This window comes from Bos javanicus, chromosome 5 (genome assembly GCF_032452875.1).
Source record: "Bos javanicus breed banteng chromosome 5, ARS-OSU_banteng_1.0, whole genome shotgun sequence".
Classification (NCBI taxonomy): domain Eukaryota; kingdom Metazoa; phylum Chordata; class Mammalia; order Artiodactyla; family Bovidae; genus Bos; species Bos javanicus.
In genome coordinates, this window is record NC_083872.1 from 113,534,622 (window position 1) to 113,548,601 (window position 13,980).

At 54.5% G+C, this 13,980-nt stretch overlaps 1 pseudogene; it reads right to left on the minus strand.

The window, feature by feature from the left end:
* Positions 1 to 4,733: 4,733 nt before the first annotated feature.
* Positions 4,734 to 9,136, minus strand: LOC133248472 (cytochrome P450 2D14-like; annotated as a pseudogene).
* Positions 9,137 to 13,980: the final 4,844 nt, after the last annotated feature.

The following is a 13,980-nucleotide window of genomic DNA, read 5'->3' on the forward strand; positions in this document are numbered from 1 at the left end:
AGCAGCTGTCCCGTGCACGGATGTACCGCGGCCTATCCGCCGACCGGATGAGAAGCATTTGGATTGTTTCTGGTTTTGGCAGTTTCGGATACAAGCACTGTAATGTTCATGCACAAGTTTTGTGCGAACATAGGTTTTCCTTTTCCCTAGGTAAACACCTCGCGGGGTGGTGGGGCCACGTGTAACGTGCACTTAGTTTCCTAGGAAACTGTGAGACTGTCCAAAGTGCTGCTATCCACTTTGCATTCTCACCAGCAAAGAACGAGAGGTTCCGTTTGATCCACATCACTTCCAGCATTTTCCTTTTTTAAAGTCATTCTAGTGGGCTTGTGGCGTCATTTTGTTTAGCTCAGTATTGAGGGTTTACATTTTAAAACTATGTAAACAGTATTCCTGAGTCATGTAGTATACGATCATCAGTCTTTGTGTATAATTTTGCTTTTTTTCCTCTTTTTTAAACTTTAGTTTTCTTTGTACCTATAATTAATCCATCTAAACTGTCTATTAAAAAGAATTAATCTCCTTTCTATACACTTAAGCAAGTTAGGTGGTTTATCAATATGATCATTTCCCTGGGGACATATGTCATGGAGCCCTCCACCCTTTTCCCTCCTGGACGGACGTCCTTGAGGTCGGAGGCTCAGCTCTCCTGGGACCTCCCTTCACCGTCATGCTGGTGAGTACGTCACTTTTTTCACGTGTGGGTGCCCACGTTATTTTATTTTGGAGGGAGCACAACCTCCAGTTGCTTCCTGAGGGGTAGTCCTGAGATATTATTCCTGTCTGAAAAGGTCTTACTGCTTATTTAACTCAGTATGACTAGGTACAGAATTTTAGACTAGAAATAATTTTCTCACAGATTTTAAAGATCCTCATTTTCTTCTTGCTTCAAAGATTGGTGGTGAAAAGTCTGATGAAACTTAATAGACTTCTTTCTTCATGTCTCTGGGAGTTTTTCGGTTCTTCTTTTCATCCTAGGTGTTTCAATATTTACTGATGACATCATCTGGGGTGGGTCTCCTTCATCCACTTTCCTGGACACTTGGCGATTCCTTTTCTCTACAAACTCAGGTCCTGCATCTTTGGGAAAATTCTCAATAATGCATGAATGGTATTTATTTGGGATCTTTCCTGCCACCCCAGTTTGTTGATTCTGTTCCTTCTTTCAGAAAGATCTATGATTTATCTGTTGGAGCTCCTGATCTATTCTGGGAAAACTCTTTTTCAATTTTATCTTCTACACTCTGATTGGATTTTTAATTCCCATGATCATATTTCTGTTTTTGAAGAATTAGAAGTTGTAGGGATTTCCTGGTGGTCCAGAGGTTAAAAATCCACCTTCTAATTCAGGGGATGCCGGTTCGATTCCTGGTCAGGGAAGTAAGATCCCACACGCCATGGAACAACTAAGCCCATGGAGAGCAACTACAGAGAATTGTGTGCACTGAGCTAGAGAGAAAAAAATAAAAAGCTCAAGCTCCGAAATGAAGAGTCCACGCACAACACACCCAATGTAATCAAAATGCAATTAAAAAAAAAAAGAATTAGCGATTATTGTTGGAACATTTTTATCTCAGCACCGGTCCTCGTTTGTGAATGCAGCGTTTTGTGTCTAAAGACATCAATCATTCGTTAGTGTGAAGCTTCCTTAACCCCCCGTAGTCTTCATGTCGGCAGCGTGCACTGACTGGACCAGGCATGACTGAGCCCTTGACGTGTCACCTCAGCCTTCTCTCTTTCTCCTGGTCATACAGCCCATCGGGGAGACCTTAAGGCCAGTGTGGGGGCCGATGGATAAGTGCTACCCCGTGACCGCTCAGGTGGGTAAGGGCTGGGGACTCCTCCTCCCCTGGAGTGGGGTGGCTGCCCTGGGCCTCCTTGGTGGGCACACACAGAAAGAGGATGGGCCAGGCAGGGAAGGACCCTCGGGCACTCTCAGCTGTATGTGACGGCCCCTGTTTCCCTCTGTAGAGACGCAGAGTCAGGAGTGGGAAGAAGCACGACTCTGAGGTAAGTGAGGCCTGGCCAGGAAGGGCCGGGGGCTGGGGGCTGTCACCTGTCAGGGCTCCCTGAGACAGGAAGCCTGTCCAGCGCAAGGTCAGGGCCCCAGGGATACCAGGGGGGCTCCTTTAGGATACTTACAACCCGGCAACACCTCGAGCTGAAAAGGGAGGGGCTTCCTTGGAAAAGCAAAGAACTACACACTGCAAGTGTGCACAGAAGCAGGGGAAACACACTGCAAGTGTGCACAGCAGGAGGGGAGAGGTAGGGCATCAGAGGGCCTTTCTGCCCATACCCTGCCCTCTTGCACCTCCTTGCAGGCCATGACCCCCAAGGCAATGGGAGCACCAAACGATGCTGCCCCCAAGGAGAGTGCTGTCTTGTCTAGGGAGGAGGGGCAGGTGGGGCCCCCGGGGGAGGAACCAGCCAGCCTCATTCCTGTTCCGAAGGGGATGACTGAGAAGGAAGAGGTAGCAAGGACCCCAGGATGGCAGGTAAGGAAGCCTGGTGCTCAGCTGGAAAAGTGTCCCCGTGTGGGTCCTCCTGGGAAGCCCCTAGGCTCTGCAGGGTGGAGTGCAGAGGCCAGGCCCTTGCCACTGTGGCAACGGTGGGGTAAGGCTGGGGCACCCCAAGACCACTGAGTCAAACTGCCATCCTGGTGGAAGAACAGCTCTGTGTGGAGCTGAGAGGTGCAGACACGGTCTGAGCGGGAAGTGGATCTGAACCCTGGCCTCCCCCGACTTCTCGTGATGTGAGGCCCATTTCCCCAGCTGCACAACGTAGAACCCGCCTCATCCCACCCCGTGCCCCTTCTCCCTTCCTAGGAGAACAACAAGGTCCGATAGGAGATGGCCGTGTACGTTTCTGGTAAGACAGCAGACCCCAGCCTCTGCAGCAGAACTGCCCTGCTCCCTCACCTCAGGGACCCTGCAGAGGTCACAGATAGCTGAGCTCCTCCCTGACTCTCCTGGCCCAGGGAGGGGGCGGGGATGAAGCCCAGGTAGCCCGATGCCCAGTCTTTCCTGAACGAGCCCCTGAGTCCTTCTTCCTTCTTGGTTTGGCAGGACTTGAGGCCACTCCCCTTGGCCTGGTGGAAGGTTTCCGCCCTTTTAGCAATGCTGACCTGTTCTCCTGGCAACAGAGGGTATCCTAGCGCTGGGCAAGGTTCCCTCCAGCAAGGTATCCACAGGGCGTGTCTGATTGTGCTCTTTAGAGGCTTCCGAGGAGGACGTCATGGAGGAAAGGCCCGGGGGCTGGGTCCCCCATCTCTTGAGGAAGCTCTGGCTGGGATGGTTCCCCGCCTCTGACATCCCCAAGGCTCAGAGCCACGAGTGACACCGCGTCCAATAAACCCACAGTTGTTGCTTCTGCAGGCCCCGTTTCCTCCTTTCAGGGCCCTCAAGTTTCTACAAACTCAGTGTGGCTTCGTCCACCGCCCCTGTCCCAACAAGCTGCAGGAACACCACCTCCTGCCATTAAGTGCTAGACGTGGGTATGCTGGAGACTCAAGGGGCCCTGGCTGGTTTTCTGAGTCAGTGCCAAGGGACAGACAGGGCTCCCTGAATGTCCAGAGCTGACTGTGGTGAAGGCACTACTGGCCTGATCAGGGGCTGGTGCTTCTGACCTGTCTGGGTGTCCCAGCTCTTAACCTCAATGTGCTGAGGAGTCTGCCTAAGACTCAGGTGAGCAGACAGTCGTTAGAGCCCTTGGGTGGTGTCTGTGTGAGCTCAGTCCAGACCAGACAGGGGGCTGGAGGTGGAGGATGGGGATCCCTGCCCTTGGCCGGGGCTCCAGGGTAAAAAGATCACAGCCTCAGAGTCGGCGCAGGAAGACAGGACTCGGCCGCCATCAGAGGCAAACCTCCTGCTGGCTGAAGGGGAAACAGAAGCCCAAGGTCACATAGTGTCATAGCACAGCAAGGACGAGAGCCAGGGTGTCCTGCTCTGAGCTCTGCAGGGCTTCCTTCTGCTCTGCCATCCCACTGTCACAGGATCCAAAGTTAACCCTGCCCCAACGCACGCCCGCCATCCACAGGGGCTCATTTCCCGCCCCTGCCTAGGCTCCTGAGAGCCCAGCCTCACCTGGCCACTCAGAGGATGGAGCCACGGGTTGGAGCCGAGCTCTAGCGCGGCCGTGAGTGGCAGCTCCTACTGGGCATGGGCTGGGGGGTGAGTGACCATAAGGGGCAGGGAAAGGGGGCCCATCCTATAAAGAGGCCCAGGGAGGTGGCTCCCTTCTGGGAAGAGCTCTTGCCTCAAGAGCTCTGAGCGCTGGGGGCTCACCGGGTATATCGCTTCCCAGTCCCACCCGCATCTTCTGGGGCAGCAACTTGAGGTGCTGGCTGAGGCCTGTGGAGCCAGGTGGCTGTGGCTAGGCCTGAAATGAGGGTTCTGAGCTGATGGGCCCCCTTATCCCATGGGGGCCTGAAATCTCTTCCCAGCCTATGTGAGCTCCTCCAAGCAGTTGCCAGGACCTGTTTATATAGGTTTGGTCCTACGCCCAGTAAGGGAGGTTGGGTCTCCCAGGGTGTCTGGGTATAAGCCTCATTACACCCATCTCATAGTACGCCCCCGTACACTCTGAGCCTCAGTACACCCATCTGTTAAACGGGGTCAAATGCCAGGTAAGGATGAATCAGGCCGGGGGGTGGGGGCTGGTTTTGGGGAGACTGCTAAGGCCACTTGACTGCCAGGGGCTGGTCAGGGGTCCCAGGTAGGACTCAAGTCACGATGGAGCCACCAGACACTGGTTTATTGACCATCAGGCCTACGGCTGAGGAGCGGCTGGGGGCTGGATGCCTGCCTCTAGCGGGGCACCGCACAGAGCTGGTAGGGGGCTGGGGTCACCAGGAAGGCAAAGACACCGTGCTCGCTGGGGCGGGGCTGCCCGGCAGGCACCGAGAAGCTGAAATGCTGCAAGAGGCTGGTGAAGAAGAGGAAGAGCTCCATGCGGGCCAGGGGCTCCCGAGGCACGCGCGGCGGCCTGTGGGTGGGCACGGGGGCTCTGTGAGCCTGGGTCTCCCCCTCCAAGACCCCCTCAGGGTGGGGAAGCAAACCGGGCACCCCCCACCCACAAGGTACCTGCAGAGAAGGGTATGAAGGCCTCCTGCTTGACGAAGCGGCCCTGGGCATCCAGGAAGTGCTCCGGGTGGAAGCGGAAGGGCTTCTCCCAGACGGTCTCGTCCTTCAGCACTGACGACAGGTTGGTGATGAGTGTCGTCCCCTGGTGGCAAATGTCTGGCATGGGTGAGGTCTCGATTGGTGGGGGGGTGCCCAGACCCCTGCCACCAAACACACATGGGCACACACACTGCCTGGCACACACCCGGACTCTTCAAGTAACCCTCAGCCCAAGACGCTTCTCAGCACCGTCCCTGTGCCCATGGCAGGGTGCCCTTACTTCTCCTCAGTGCCCGGGCTCCTCCAACACTGTGACATGTTCTAGTTTGTCTTCCCTGCCCGACCAGGGGCTCTTGAGTGGACAGAGCCAGCCCTGCTCTGCCCTCCTGTCCGCGCCCACCCAGGCTGGGACACTCAGTACCTGTGGCCATGAGGACGGGGTGGCTTGGATTCCAGTCCTGGCCACACCTGGCGACACTCACTGCGGTCCCAGGTGGCAGGTGGTGCGGAGCCGGGGTTGGGAGAGCCGCAGGCCTACCTTGGGGACGTGGAAGCCCTGCACCTCGATGTCACGGGATGTCATGTGGGGCAATCCCAGGGGGACGATGTCCGCAAAGCGTTGCACCTCATGGACCACGGCCACGGTGAAGGGCATGAGGGCCTGATCCCCCATCTCTGGTCGCCTCACCTGCCCTATCACCTCATCGATTTCCTGCTGGACCCGTCCTGCAAAACAAGTGTCCTCGTGGTGGTCAGACCCAAGGGCTGGGCTCCCGCCTCCTCCTGATGCCCGGGCAGCACTGCGTCCACTCGGAGGCGGCGCTGTGACATCTGAGCTGGGGCTCAGCCCCTGCACAGAGCTGCCGCTGGTGGCCAAACCAACCGAGCTCAGAGGCCTCGGGCTGTCCTCCTCCCACCACCCACCCCGGGCTAGACTCACGCTGCACGTCAGGGTGCAGGATCATGAGGAGGAGGGCCCAGGCCAGTGTGGTCGAGGTGGTGACCATCCCGGCGGAGAACAGGTCGGCCACCACCAGGCGCAGGTTCTCATCATTGAAGCTGCTCTCGGGGTTCCCCTTGGCCTGGGTCACACCGGGAAGGTAAGCTCAGGGACAGAGGTGAAGTCCCACATGGCCTCGCACCCTGCTCCAGTCAGCCCAGGAGTCTGATCCCTGGGTGATACAGAGGCCTGAGTTTGCCTCCTGGGCCCTCAACACACATCCCTGTCCCGATCACCTTACCTCCTTCACCTCATCCAGGAAGGCAGTCCCGATCACCTTACCTCCTTCACCTCATCCAGGAAGGCGTCAGTCAGGTGTCGGGGTGGCTGGGTCGGGTCCCGGGTCATCTTCTGCTCAGCGATCAGCTCATCAATCAGGGCCATGAAGGCCTTCTGCGCCGGGAAGACCCTGGCGGCCAGCCCTGGGATGCGCAGGAGCACTGGCACAGCTTCCACCACCTGTGCGGGTCACCGCCATGGGGCCCTGGGAACCTGGGACCTCCTGGTGCCCAGGCGCTCACCAGTCAGGTCCCAGCTTCCTCCAGTGTCCCCATCATCAACCTTGTCCTCCCTAAGTTCAGACCTGCCTCTCTCCTGGCCCTGGGCCCAGAAAGATAAACCTAAAATGTACATCTCATGGTGACCGGTCCCTTGCAGTGAAGTACTCCCACCCGGAAGCGCGCTGACCCCCGCCCAGCCTTTCCGATCTAGGTTGTCTGCCATCTCCCCACTTCCAAGCCTTTTCCTTGCAGGTACCTTTCCCGGAAAGCCCTTCCTCCTTCGGGAGGGGGAGGGGTCGTTGGAGGACCGAGGCCGCCTCTATGGAGCTCTTTCCTCACCTTGCGCACTAAGTTAAACTCTTCCTTCAGCCCATCCTCCGTCAAGTCCAACAGCTTGATGATGCGAGGATCATTGTACTCGAAGCGGCACCCGAAGGTCAGGGAGGCGATCACGTTGCTCACTGCTTTATTCAGGAGGTCCATGGGGCTAAAGGGACGTCCTGGAAGGGGACGGTGCAAAGTAGGGCGTCGCCTCCATCTCTTCTCTCCTAGGCCTCTCCAAACCTCCCAGACCTCCATGTCCCTCAGCCCCAGCACTCACTCACCGGCCTGGTCGGCGAAGGCGGCACAGAGGCACGAGGCCTCCTCGGTCACCCACTGCTCCAGTGACTTCTTCCCCAGGCCGAAGTTGCGCAGGGTGGTCAGGGAGAAGCGCCGCTGCTCGCGCCAGGCGTCCCCATATCGCGCCAGGATCACTCCTGGGGGCGTGGCGGGCACGTGGGCGTGGCTGAGGTCTGGCCCCGCCCCTCCCGGGGATCTGCTCACAGCCCCGCCCCCATGGGGGAAGTTCTCGGCGCTGCCCGCCCACACTGGCCTCGCCCTTCCGTCCTAAATGCCGCCCACTTTCACACCCCCTTCAGTCTGGAGACTGCCCCCCTTCTCTGTCGGCCCAAACTGCTCCCCGAGTCTCCCCTGCTAGGCGCCCGTCTTGGCTCCACTTTTTATTTTGCCCACGGAGACCCCGTTTGCCACGTGGGGAAAGTCCTGGCCCGCCCCTGCCCACCCCGACTTTGTCCTCTTTTCCTGCCCACACCGACGTCCCCTTCGCGTTCGCAGTGGCCCTGGGCCGCCCTCTCTTAGTAAGGCCCCGCCCTCTGCCTCATCTAATTTCTCCTCCCCCAACATTTGGCACAGTCTCCTTTCTCCACCTGCCGCCCCCTCAAATTCGTTGGCTCTTTCCTGCACCGAAAATCTGCGACCCTGCCCTCTCCGCTTGCCTTCGGCGCGCGGCCCGTAACCCAGGTGCTCGTAGACGGCCGGAGGTGGACGGTCGGCAGTGTCCTGGCTGCGGTACACCAGTGCCTCGCGCACAGCCGCCAGCCCGTTGAGCACGACTACCGGCGTCCAGACCTGCTGCAGGCTGAACACGTTCCCGAAGCGGCGCCGCAGCTGCAGGCCAAAGGTCGAGGTGTTTGGCAAGCCCAGGCCCCGCCAGGCTGTGGGCCCGGCCTCCTGGCATTAGCCTCAGGGCACCTCTGGGTCCCCTCCAGCAGCGAGCAACTGCAAGGACTTTATCTAGTCTTGTGAGCCCGGGGGTTACGTCCACTGGTTTTGAGGCTCTCCAGTTGGATGAGACCATCGTACTCACAGACCCAGCTATGGCTGTACAAGTGTCACAAAATGGTCAGCAGGGCAAGTTAGCATCCTATTTTACAGGTGAAGAAACTGAGGTTCATAGAGGGCAGCAGGGAGGCCCAAGGCCTCATGGAGGCCAAAGATTTGAAGCAGATCACTGTGCCTCTCTCAACCTCGACTTGCCTGGTTTAAAAGGACTCATAACCAGACATCTCCCCCATTCTCAAAACCTTTCCTCCCAACGTGACCCTCAGGGACTCAGGTTCACATAATATAAGAGCTGGCCAGCTGAATCCTCAGTCTGTTGCCATGTTGTAAAAACCCCACCCCCTGGCCTTATCCTCTCTGACCTCTGTTTGGAAACTCCAATCTGTTCTCGGGCCCTTAACAGACGCCCTCCCTCAGGAAGCCTCTCGGATCCGCCTCCTCTTCTTGGCCCAGTTCCTCTTCCGGCCTGTGGCTTCACCCAGCGCCCACTGTCCGCTGCCTGGTCGGGCCCTAGGACCACCGCTGCGCACTCCCCACCCCTCCGTCCTCACCTGGTTAAAGCTGGGACGTGGGTCCTCGAAGTCCACCTGCAGCAGGTTGCCCAGCACCGGCAGCGGCGTGGGGCCTGGTGGGTAGCGTGGGGCCCAACGTGAGCGCCGGTGCATCAGGTCCAGCAAGAGCAAGAAGATGAGCAGGGCCACGGCCAGGGGCCCCAGCGTGTCCCCAGACAGCAGCCCCATGGCTGCCTCTGTGAGCGCTGGGTTCCTCACCACACGGGCACCCAGGACCAGGCCAGCAGGGGACTCTCACTCCACCTCCGGGGCTCCACCAGTCCGGGGCCTCTGTATAAAGGGAGCGGAGGACCGGCCTTTGGCCTCTGCCCTGAGCTGTCTTGTCGGGGAGATTGTGTTGCCCGAGAATACAGAGAGGGGTCAAGGAGAGTGAGGCGCACGGGCGGCCACTGTCCCTCACGTGTGCTCTCCACGTGCTTCCGGAGGGTGGCTGGAGAGCACAAGAAGTCTCCCTCCCGCGGCCTGACTCCCCAGCTCGGCAGATTCCAGGAAGAATCCGGGATCTTGGGAATGGGTTCTGCTGCCACCTGTCGCCTGTCAGCCTCTAATGCGGCCACAGCCCCGTTCCCAGACCATGTCCCTGTCCTGCTGCTGAGGGGCCTTCGCCTCCCAAGCATGTTACTGCTCCTTGCCCCGTGCTGGCGGGAGGACCGACTGCCCAGAGGGACCACACATAGAGTTCTCGGTGTCCCTCACTTCCCACTGGTGCACTCAACACACGCTCAGAATCACCCACTCATAAACCACATTTACACACATTCGCATCCTGACTAGCCCACTCACGTGCATATCTACACACCCACACAACCGCATCCACGAGTCCTGGGCTACCACTTTCCCCTCGGAGACCAGCCCCAAGGGCTCCAGTTCTCAGGGGCTGCCTGGACTCCGCCGACCTCCCTGGCCCTGGAGGCTGCTCTGGGCGCTGCCGGCACCTGCACCTGGCTGGCTGCTGCCTCAGTTTCCACCTGCTGTGGCTGAGGGAAGTCTGAATCTGGGGCTAGGGAGGCAGCAGGGTTGTTTTCTAAAACCCATGCATCCTCCCAAAACACATCCTCGCAGACTACCCCCTCAGAACACAGATAACCGAGTCGTAGCCTGCAGCAGTGGTCTTCTCATATTTGCTTATATCTTCTGAACAGCTGTCCCCTCACTCATTGTAAGCTAATGTCTAATGTTCATCACACATCAAAATACTTACAAATATGCCATTTCTGCCATATTGTAAACACCAACATTTAAAAATAATTATGTTACTTTTTAAATGTTTTAACTCGTCTTTCCTCATCTACCTGCAGGCGTGGTGTACTACTATTTTCAGGGGTCTTTGGGGAAAACAGCCCCTGCCCATGAGCTCGCTGTGGAGTCATCACAGGTGGGGACCTCTGTCAGGGGCTAAGGGGACTGCTTCATGTACCACAAAGAGCGGTCACACTGCTTGATCAGAAATGGTTGACCAACTGTGCATGTGTGTGTGTGAGGACTCTGGAGAAATTCCCTGTGTTCTCGGCAATGTGTCAAACAAAGCCCCCCTCTACACCCCCATGCCCGCCCCACCACGGGCTGGCTGTACGGTCACCTCAGGGCTCTGAGGCCATAAGCTCATCTCAAGGCTCCGTGGCAGGAACCTAGATGGGTGGACAGGAACAGATGACCCCTACTGTGTGAGTAGTCTTGGAATATGGTTCCACATTCGTACGTGAAGGGGGTGGTGGTGAGCAGGACACCTGCCTGGGTCCTGGTGGACGTTGCAGGTCCAGGGACCTGTGACTGAAGCCCCCTCCCAGCCCTCTGTCAGGAAAACACACATGGAAGCTGGATGGCCACTGAGGGCCGCGTGCCAGATTAGGGGTGCCCATCTGGTGAAACCTCACAGCCCCCAGCAGCATTTTGTGTGTTTGTGTTGGAGTATAGCCAGGAAATGTGACAGATTCGGGTGAAAGGTGAAAGGAAACTTCGTTTTGTATTGGGGTGTAGCCAATTAACACGTTGTGACAGTTTCAGGTGAGCAGTGAAGGGGCTCGGCCATACATGCATGCACCTGTATCCATTCTCCCCGCCTCCCACCAGCAGCTCCCACTTTGCCCAAGGTGACACGTTAGAGTCACATGCCTGGTCTCTGGAGGCCCTCTGCTCTCCCTCTGGCGCTACTGGGAAGACAGGAGTTTCATGGGGACAAGCTTCTCTGTGACCCAGCAGCACGGAGACGTGTGGGCTACGTAGTCAGGGAGTGACTGTCAGAGGTTGGAGAGCCCCTAAGAAGGCCCAGGTGGGCAGGTGCCTTAGGGCTTCCCTGATAGCTCAATGGGCAAAGAATTCGCCTGCAGTGCAGAAGAATCCCGTTCGGTTCCTGGGTCAGGAAGATCCGCTGGAGAAGGGATAGCTACCCACTCCAGGATTCTTGGCCTTCCCTTTTGGCTCAGCTGGTAAGGAATCCACCCGCAATGTGGGAGACCTAGGTCGATCCCTGGGTTGGGAAGATCCCCTGGAGAAGGGAAGGGCTACCCACTCCAGTATTCTGGCCTGGAGAATTCGACGCATTGTGTAACTTTGCAAAGAGTTGGACACGACTGAGCAAATTTCACTTTCGGAGACAGAATCCTATGTTGCTTCCTTCGTGTGTTTTTTTTTTTTTTTTAATTAACCAAATTTTCATTTAAAAAAAATTTATTGTCATCAAAGAAATGTGTATACATAGTTTGATGAGTCAAAGGTTTAAGACCTGGAAGAAGTCTGCTGTTTGTCACAATCCTCTTCACCCACAATTCCCGCAGCCCAGGGTGGAAATATTTCTAGCTTCCAAGTTGCTAGCTGAAGCCGTTGATTTTGCCTCCACTGTTCTAAATAAAAAGCTTATCTTGCTTTGTCTTGATTGTTCACATCTAAACATGATCTAATGAATTATTACAACGAAAGGTGAGGATTTAGCTCTCATAACAACTGAACACTTAATACCACCTCCAACACACGCTTCACCTCTCTCTAGTCTTCCTCGTGATTATACCCTAGGTTTTGGCATTCTAAATGTTTTGAGTAATGACATCTTTAGTTCTTAAAAGTTTTTAAGTTTCATTTTTGCTTTTTTGCTGACTTTTATATCATTTTGGCTTTTAAATTCCTCTGACACAGTGGGCTCTTTTTAATTCATTTCTTAAAAATTAAGGAGCTATTTAAATAGACTGAAATGCATTCTTTTGACCGTACGGATCTCTGAGTTTTGACACACATATATAACTGTGAAATTGCCACTACAGCCAAGACACAGAACAGCTCCAGTCAGTTCAGAAAATTCCCCCATACTCACTAATACTCAACCCTTCCCCCGCTCCCAGCCCCTGGTATCCGGTGAATGGTTTTCTGGCCCCATAGTTTTGCCTTTGCAAGATGGTCATATCAATGGAAACATCCCAATACCTAGTCTTTATTTATCTGCCACGCAGCAGCTTGCGGGATCTCAGTTCCCCGAGCAGGCATCCAGTGCGGGCCCCCTGCAGTGGAAGCACAGAGTCCTAACCACTGGACCACAGGGCAGTGCCCAGGATGTGGTTTTGAGTCTCTCGCTGAGCACAGGGCACCTGGCTGTGTGTCGCGGTAGTGTGTTCCTTCTCATTGCCGAGCAGCTGTCCCGTGCACGGATGTACCGCGGCCTATCCGCCGACCGGATGAGAAGCATTTGGATTGTTTCTGGTTTTGGCAGTTTCGGATACAAGCACTGTAATGTTCATGCACAAGTTTTGTGCGAACATAGGTTTTCCTTTTCCCTAGGTAAACACCTCGCGGGGTGGTGGGGCCACGTGTAACGTGCACTTAGTTTCCTAGGAAACTGTGAGACTGTCCAAAGTGCTGCTATCCACTTTGCATTCTCACCAGCAAAGAACGAGAGGTTCCGTTTGATCCACATCACTTCCAGCATTTTCCTTTTTTAAAGTCATTCTAGTGGGCTTGTGGCGTCATTTTGTTTAGCTCAGTATTGAGGGTTTACATTTTAAAACTATGTAAACAGTATTCCTGAGTCATGTAGTATACGATCATCAGTCTTTGTGTATAATTTTGCTTTTTTTCCTCTTTTTTAAACTTTAGTTTTCTTTGTACCTATAATTAATCCATCTAAACTGTCTATTAAAAAGAATTAATCTCCTTTCTATACACTTAAGCAAGTTAGGTGGTTTATCAATATGATCATTTCCCTGGGGACATATGTCATGGAGCCCTCCACCCTTTTCCCTCCTGGACGGACGTCCTTGAGGTCGGAGGCTCAGCTCTCCTGGGACCTCCCTTCACCGTCATGCTGGTGAGTACGTCACTTTTTTCACGTGTGGGTGCCCACGTTATTTTATTTTGGAGGGAGCACAACCTCCAGTTGCTTCCTGAGGGGTAGTCCTGAGATATTATTCCTGTCTGAAAAGGTCTTACTGCTTATTTAACTCAGTATGACTAGGTACAGAATTTTAGACTAGAAATAATTTTCTCACAGATTTTAAAGATCCTCATTTTCTTCTTGCTTCAAAGATTGGTGGTGAAAAGTCTGATGAAACTTAATAGACTTCTTTCTTCATGTCTCTGGGAGTTTTTCGGTTCTTCTTTTCATCCTAGGTGTTTCAATATTTACTGATGACATCATCTGGGGTGGGTCTCCTTCATCCACTTTCCTGGACACTTGGCGATTCCTTTTCTCTACAAACTCAGGTCCTGCATCTTTGGGAAAATTCTCAATAATGCATGAATGGTATTTATTTGGGATCTTTCCTGCCACCCCAGTTTGTTGATTCTGTTCCTTCTTTCAGAAAGATCTATGATTTATCTGTTGGAGCTCCTGATCTATTCTGGGAAAACTCTTTTTCAATTTTATCTTCTACACTCTGATTGGATTTTTAATTCCCATGATCATATTTCTGTTTTTGAAGAATTAGAAGTTGTAGGGATTTCCTGGTGGTCCAGAGGTTAAAAATCCACCTTCTAATTCAGGGGATGCCGGTTCGATTCCTGGTCAGGGAAGTAAGATCCCACACGCCATGGAACAACTAAGCCCATGGAGAGCAACTACAGAGAATTGTGTGCACTGAGCTAGAGAGAAAAAAATAAAAAGCTCAAGCTCCGAAATGAAGAGTCCACGCACAACACACCCAATGTAATCAAAATGCAATTAAAAAAAAAAGAATTAGCGA